This window comes from Schistocerca cancellata, chromosome 7, assembly GCF_023864275.1.
Source record: "Schistocerca cancellata isolate TAMUIC-IGC-003103 chromosome 7, iqSchCanc2.1, whole genome shotgun sequence".
NCBI classification, from domain to species: Eukaryota; Metazoa; Arthropoda; class Insecta; order Orthoptera; family Acrididae; genus Schistocerca; species Schistocerca cancellata.
The window spans coordinates 610,074,024-610,082,211 of record NC_064632.1 but is presented as its reverse complement, the minus strand read 5'-3'; positions in this window follow the sequence as shown (position 1 = coordinate 610,082,211).

The window sequence follows — 8,188 nt, the reverse complement described above, 5'->3', positions numbered from 1 at the left end:
CTTTCGGGGATGATGGAGAAGAGCATGTGAATCAATATGAGGTAACGGGCCCTGCTCCAGAAACGACGGACTCAAAAGCCATAAGCGAAAATCGTTCTTTTGCGTCTGACAATGGGCACCTTCAGCTGCAAGCTCTTTGCTTTCCATATTTTGGAAAAAGGTAGTGTGGACCAAAACAGGCAAAAACGTGCAGTAAACAGGGGCCCTGAAGTGCATATCTTAAGAGATACGGGATCTTGTCCATCTTTGCCACTGCGAAACGCATCTCTTGTACTGAACAAGTGGTCGTAGCTCATAATGTATGCATTTTAGATGGCATGTTTACTAGACAATTCTTTTCTTGTTTTAGTCTACCTTCTCCCAAAATGGGGAAAGTAAAGAGCTTGTTGTAGAAGAGGCCCACTGTCATAGATATCACAGCCCATATTTTCGCTTATGATGTTCAACTCGCTCGTTTCCGGACCACGCTGTCTTCGTTCAAACTGATAAATTTACTCTTCTCCATTATCCATGAAAATTTGAACAACAAGACGGAATCATCCAATATTACGACATCAATAGGCGCATGTAACCCGAATGTTACTAAAAGCCTTCGTATACGTTGGTTTAAAGATTTGTGCAATAAGCTATAAAGATAAAGACGAGCACAGTTATTTTTAAGAAAAATGATGGCTTCGTCCGGAAACTGCGAATATGCCCTAGTTAGACTACATTACAAGCTGGCTATTAAAGCCTACTTTTCCCATTCATTAACATTTTAGATGGCGCAAGGGTCTTCTGTCAATGGTAAAGCCAATTTTTTTTAGTAAAACACTGTCATTCCCTCCTAGAGATATCATTGATAAAAATTTACTTTTTGATCTTGTTACATTTGTATAATGGCTCTGTAGCGTAGTGGGGTTTTATGCGGTATCCCGGGCTGCAAACTTTGGGTAAGAAAAAAGCAAAAGAAACCGGACTAGTGTCACTGGAACTCGTAATCGAAGTGTATATGTGCAGAATTAGTTAACCTAAAGGTTTTTATGAATGATTTTGCGAGTACCGAAATATGTGGTGGTCGTATCTCCTAGTTGCATCGACTTAGAAGCTTAAAGGACCATAGATATTAGCATTTGACATTAATTTCAACTTGATATCTCTGCCCGTCCCTAAGAAAAAGGGGTCTTACCAGAAAATTGAGGATGTGTTAGCTGATAATAAGTTTGGCTTCAGGAAAAGTAAAGGCATCAGAGGGGCAGTTTTGACGTTGCGGTTGCTAATGGAAGCAAGACTGAAGAAAAATAAAGATACTTTCAGAGGATTTGTTGGCCTGGAAAAAGGTCCAACAATGTAAAATGTATGAGGTTCGGAATTCTGAGAAAAATGGGGACAAATCGTAGGGAAAGACGAGTAATATACAATATATATAAGAACCACGGGGGAACAATATGACTGAAAGATGAAAAACGAAGATCTCGGATTAAAAAAGGTATAAGACAGGGGTGTAGTTCAATCTATACATCGAAGAAGCAATGACGGAAATAAAAGAAAGTCTCAAGAGTGGGATTTAAATTCAAAATAAAGATGATAAGATTAGCTGATGTCATTGCAATCCTCAGTGTTAGTAAAGAAGAATTATGGGGTGTGCGTAATGGAACGAGTGCAGAATATGGATCGAGAGTAAACCGGAAAAAGGCAAAAGTAATGAGAAGCAGCAGGAATGAGAGCAGTGACATATTTAGTATCAGAATTGGAGATCATCATGTTGATTTAAGGAATTAAGATACGTTGGGAGCAAACCAAAACTGGATCTGGCAGTAACTTTCTTTTCTTTTTTTAAAAGTCTTTATTCAAAATAGAATCATCATACAACATAACCCACTACCTAAACTAACTAGTGGGTCTTAGATTTCTACATTTACGACTGCAGGTAGATATGGCTAATGCAATGGACAAGGTTAATGTTAGTGCTACTAAGGCAACTATATCCTGTGCAGCGTTGCACGTGCGCCAGCAGACCTGTGTGCCGGCCTGCCCACCGAGCCAACCCCAGGCACCGGGCTGCCGCCAGTACTTTACGTCGCTGCAGTCGCAAACATGCTCAAGTTTACTAGTTGATATCTAAGTCCTACTCTAAGTCTATTAGAACCTAAGACTTGTGTTGTCAATTCGGGCTTATGACACACCACCCCCCTAATCCAGAAGGCCGCGGATCTCGACCGTAACGGCGATCCACCATTCCGCGCCTGGCGTCATTCTTCAGTCGTTCTTATTCATTTACATATCATTGTTTCCAGAACGAGATTTTCACTCTGCAGCGGGGTGTGCGCTGATATGAAACTTCCTGGCAGATTAAAACTGTGTGCCGGACCGAGACTCGAACTCGGGACCTTTGCCTTTCGCGGGCAAGTGCTCTACCATCTGAGCTACCCGAGCACGACTGACGCCCCGTCCCAACAGCTTTACTTCTGCCAGTACGTCGTCTCCTACCTTCCAAAGACTTGCCCGCGTAAGGCAAAGGCCCCGAGTTCGAGTCTCGGTCCGGCAGACAGTTTTAATCTGCCAGGAAGTTTCATATCATTGTTGTCTGTTATGAAGTGCTTCAGAATCTTTAGTGATACCTCGTTCGCCAGTGTGTTGACTATCTGGAAAGTATCGCTATGTCGCAGTAGGGGAAAGGTTTCATTGTTAGGTAGTTGCCGTCTTAGTTCAGTTGCCATATCATTATATATTGGGCATCTAATGCCTTATAATGCGCCACAGTGACATGCGGTTGTCGCCCGCTACCCAAACCGACATAGATCTGTCGGGTACGGTCCATGCCCTCTAAGTAAGTGCAGCAGACCTCTACTTGGCTCGAAATACCCCATCTGTAGTCTCTCTCTAATATCAGGCAGCAATTGGAAAACCCTTCGCTCTGTTTCCTCGTTTTCCCACGACTCCTGCCACAACTCTTCCCCTCATCTTCTAATTGCAAACTTGTCTCCCACCTGTACGTCCATAATTTCCAAAGTCTTTTCAATTTTTTCCTTTGTTATCCAGTACCACGCTGCCTGTTGTCAAATTTTAGTGCCTAGGGACCACAGATGCATCAGCAGCAACAGAGCCCCTCCGCAGGAGTTGTCAGCGCCACACTGCGCTGCACCCTCCTCACAGCCACGGCGGGCGTCACCGTCGTGAGCGTGTGCACCCACACTCACGCCCCCTATCCTGCTACTCAAGTCAATACAGAGTTGTGATTAAGTGCGAGGCTTCAGGCGCTGCCCCCGCATGCGCCGGCCACGAGTGACGAATGTCGCAGCTTCTCCAACTTCTTTCCGAGGCCGGCCCTGGACGCCGCTACAGCCGACAGCCCACCTACTGGAGTCCGAAGTGACGGCCGGAGCTCTTCCCGCGCAACACCGGCCTGCCGAGTTACAGCTCCGGAAATTAACTCTACAGGTAGTTCGCTTGGAGGCAGCGCTCTGATGCGTTCCAGTCGGCTAGTAGTGTCGTATCACAAGCTGGAACGTAAATTGCGCTCCAGGCAGGCGACTTAGCGCGGCGTCCACGAACTGGCAACTCGTCCGCGGCGGTGACACACGGGGAGGAGGCACACGCGGCCAGCTCGGCGCCTCGCCACCGGTTGCCTCAGCAGGAACCAGCAGCTCGTCGTCACACAGCCTGCAGTCCTCTGAAGACTGAAACAAGTTACGACGTTGCTAATGGGGACAACAATACGAAATCAGTGCCGTCGAAGAGACTCTCAGAACTGAACAGTTTTGTCCACATTTATTTCCAATACATTTAAGCGCTTCGACGGAATCTTCAAACTTTCATCCTGGTGCTGATGGCTTCGACAAATTAGAAAAGAGGAATGTCATACCTGACGACTGAGCTCCTTGCAGCGTAGCAAGACAAATTACGGCACTGTAAGTACAGTTCTAACGCATGTCTCTTAAATGCAGGAAGTTTTCCAACTCTTTAAAAGCAATTTGCGCACGTGTCGATCGGTAGTGCATACCTTTTTTCTAAGTTAGTACCCATCTGAAACTAGGTCTACGTTGTCACAAACACGCTGTACATCGCAGAGATGTTTGCAGTATTATCTTCGTATGCGTTTCTGGCCCTGCCTCCGGTATTGTCAAATTCTGGACGCGGATGTAGGTGTCATAAACAGTTGCCCCACTGCTTCGCCGCACCTTTGGAGAACAGTCTCCCACTGCTCACTACAATGCGGAGTTTGAAATGGTGATTAGTAACCTCTTTTTTGCTGCGTCTCAGAGTTTTTAGAGGAAATAATACGAGTAGGTGGTGTTTTAGACTTTCCAGGTGTAATAACTGCCAGAGTGTTTCTCGTGTGTTGTATCGGATAGGCGTACGTTCGTGGGAACGGCGCCGTATCTGAACGAGGCAACGGCTCGTCGCCTTATGGTGCGGCTTTCTGTGTGTGTGTGTGTGTATGTGTGTGTGTGTGTGTGTGTGTGTGACCTCCCCTCTGGAGCCAGCGCTCTTGTAGCGAGCCGCGCCGTAGTCGCACCTGCCTCCTTGCGTTTTTACGACAGCTTCTCAACGAACGCCGAGAACCATTCAAACACAATGCAAATTAAATATAACCAGAACCGATACTTCGGTTCTCGTCAGTTCCTTGTACGATAAGAATTACGGAATTTTAAGCGTTACCAAGCCGTGTTTAGGGTTGCGTCCCTCAGTTGGTAAAACCGGAACCCTTATAGCAGAACTGTACAGACTTACTACAACCGCGGATCGCAAACCCCTTATTGTGACCGCGTGAGGGGGCGCAGGTTAAAAAATATCGCGCCGTGAAACAAGTTATTGCTCCGAACTGAGATGCCCCTGTACAAATGGCAACTGAACTGGCCTCGAAACCACTAAGTTCCACAAACCCCTGCTCTCTCTGTTTCGGGATTCAGTGAAAGAAGAGCAAAAAAAAAAAAGTTACAGGAAAGAGCGACGAGGAGCGGCAGGCTCAACACAACACCTTGTAGGATCACTTCCTTGTCCGTCGTCCGTCTGTCAAGACCCTTTTCTTTCTCACGACTGACCTGAAATTTATGTCAAATAGCGACGTCTACGGCCCCTTGACGGCTGAAAAAATTTACGCTTCTACACTGAAGAGCCAAAGAAACTGGTACGCCTGCCTAACATCGTGTAGGGTCGCCGCGAGCACGCAGAAGTACCGCAATGCGACGTGGCATGGACTCGACTAATGTCTCAGGTAGTGAGACAACTGAAATCACGGATCCTGCAGGGCTGTCCGTAAATCCGTGAGAGGACGAGGGGGTGGAGATCTCTTCTGACCAGCACGTTGCAAAGGGATCTCAGACATGCTCAATAATTTTCATGTATGGGGCGTTTGGTGGCCAGCGGTAGACTTCAAACTCAGAAGAGTGTTCCTGGAGGCACTCTGTAGCAATTCTGGACGTGAGGAGTGTCACATTGTCCAGCTGGAATTGCCCAAGTATGTCGGAATGCACAATGGAAATGAATGGATGCAGATGATTAGACAAGATGCGTACGTACGTGTCACCTGTCAGAGTCGTATCTAGACGTATCAGGGGCCCCACACCACTCCAACTGTACACGCCCGACACCATTACAGAGCCTCCACCAGCTCGAACAGTGCCCTGCTGACATTCGAGGCCCATCGATTCGTGAGGTTGTATCCATACCCGTACACGTCCAACCGCTCCATAAAATTTTAAACGAGACTCGTCCGACCAGACAACAACTTGTTACCAGTCATCAAAGTCCAGTGTCGGTATTGATGGGCCCAGGTGAGGCGTAAAGCTTTGTACCATGCAGTCATCAAGGTACACCAGTGAGCGTTCGGCTCCGAAAGTCCATATCCGTGATGTTTCGTTGACTGGTTCGCACGCTGACACTTGTTGAAGATCTAGTATTGGAACCTGCATCGGAAGGGTTGTACTTGTGTCACACTGAACGATCCTATTCAGTCGTCGTCGGTCCCGTTCTTGCAGGATCTTTTCCCTGCAGCAGCGATGACGAAGATAAGATGTTTTCCCGAATTCCTGATATCCACGGTACACTCGTGAAATGGTCGTACGGCAAAATCCCCTTCATCGTTATCTCGGAGATGCTGTGTCTCATCGGTCGTGCGCCGACTATGACACCACGTTCAAACGTTGCCGACCGTAGCGCCGTGTTCTGCCTGTGTACATATCTCTGTATTTGAATACTCGTGCCTGTACCACTTTCTTGGCGCTTCAGAGTATGTCAATGCTGTCAAAAGATACAGCCATTAGTGTGACATATCTTAACACTCGTAAACTCACTCATCAGAACCTATAGGTGGTGTAATTACGTAGGTAATTAAGCTTGTTCGGAACCGGCAGGGCGCTTGTCCCGGTGACATTTAAGTTTACCTCAGTAACAAGTGGCGAAATAAAGGGAGACGTTAGCAGGGCCATTTTTAAGTAAAGATAAAGCAGCCACAGAGTGCGTTTATTTGTTAGACACGATGCATTCGGCTTAGCGGGTAAAGGAGTGCAGTGCGCAACAGCCAGTGAGTGAGGGGCGTGTCGCTACGTCTCGCGGCTGACCCCGTGCTGCCTGCTGCCTGCTGCCTGCTGCCTGCTGCGGCCCCACTAGGGTGGCAGGCTGGGCTGGAGCACCGACTCTGGCGGGCTGAGCGCGCGCCGCGTGTCGCCCACCGAAGGCAGTGAGTGTCCTCGCGCTGGGTGAGGCACCCCCAGGCGGAGTGGCTGCGCTGTTTCAGCAGACCTGATGAAAGAAACAAGTCAGATGTCTACAGCTAGCGAGTATGTGCTCTGTACGGGCTCCTAGCGCCGAGAAGATGCCTTAAGCGCCTCTTACCTCTGTGTACAGAACACGCAATCGGCTTAACCTGATTTACACGAGCGACTTTCTCGTCGTCTACTCGACACGGGTACGTGTCACGTGTCAGCGTGTGAACCGACCCTGAGCGGGTCGGCGACGCCGCTTTCCTGCTGAGCGCGCCGAGCGTGCGGCTCCGAGACCCGGTGTACGACGCAGACAGCCCACGCGCAGAAGCCGCGGGCGGCGGCCGCGTCTGCTGCGGTCGGAGGCCGACCAATTCTCGGCACGCTCACTCGTGTTACAGTCGTGCCTTTTGTGCCCTCGCGACTCGTCGTTTTCTCTGTTCTCTCAGTGTTTGGCAGTGTGGAGAATTCACCGCACCAACTTCGTCAGGAACATCATCTATGGATTTTGCTCGGGTCATTAGTAAGCCCTGTCGTGCCTTAGTGCTGTTAGTTGTTATCCGCTTCGTCGACTGGGCGTTCTCCTCCGTTTGGGCTCCACAGTCGTCTGCAGTGTGTTCTGGTCTGGGTCTTCCTCCATCTCGTCTTCTCCTTGGGACGTAAGCTAACGCTGTCGTGGCAAGTCTAGTATTTTCATTTTTTTTCTTTTATTCGAGTGATCGCTCCAGTTCCGTCTGTAGTTTAACATCTTGCTATGTACTAATTCTATATAATATCCCTATTCCGTATCTTTTCCGTACTCGTATATACTATAACACTACTTGAAAATCTAATTTCTGCCTCTTATATTTCAGTCACTTGCTTATAAGACGACATTAGTTGCCATTAAGCGATGTGCGTAAAGTCATTATTTCCGAAAATTTCATTTCTGTTCTTTTTTCCTAATTTTATTTTTAAAACTTCTTTGAATGATTCCACACACAAATTCAATTTTACGACTTTTTCCACAGTGTTCTTGTCATTATAAACACTTATGTCACAGACAAGATATTTAAGATTCCATGTTGTTGTTGTTCTGGTCTTCAGTCCAGAGACTAGTTTGATGCAGCTCTCCATGCTACTCTATCCATTGCAAGCCGCTACATCTCTGAATAACTACTGCAACGTACATCCTTCTTAATCTGCATGGTGTATTCAATCATTTGGTCTCTCTCTACGATTTTTTCCTTCCACGCTTCCCTAAAATACCAAATTAGCGATCCCTTGATGCCTCAGACCTTGTCCTACCAACCGATCCCTGCTTCAAGTTGTGCCATAAATTCCACTTCTCCCCAATTATATGCAGTATCTCCTCATTACTTACATGATCTACCCATCTAATCTTCAGCACTCTTCTGTAGCACCACATTCCGAAAGCTTCTATTCTCTTCTTGTCTAAACTAGTTATCGTCCGTGTTTCACTTCCATACGTGGCTACACACCACACAAATACTTTCAGAAAAGAC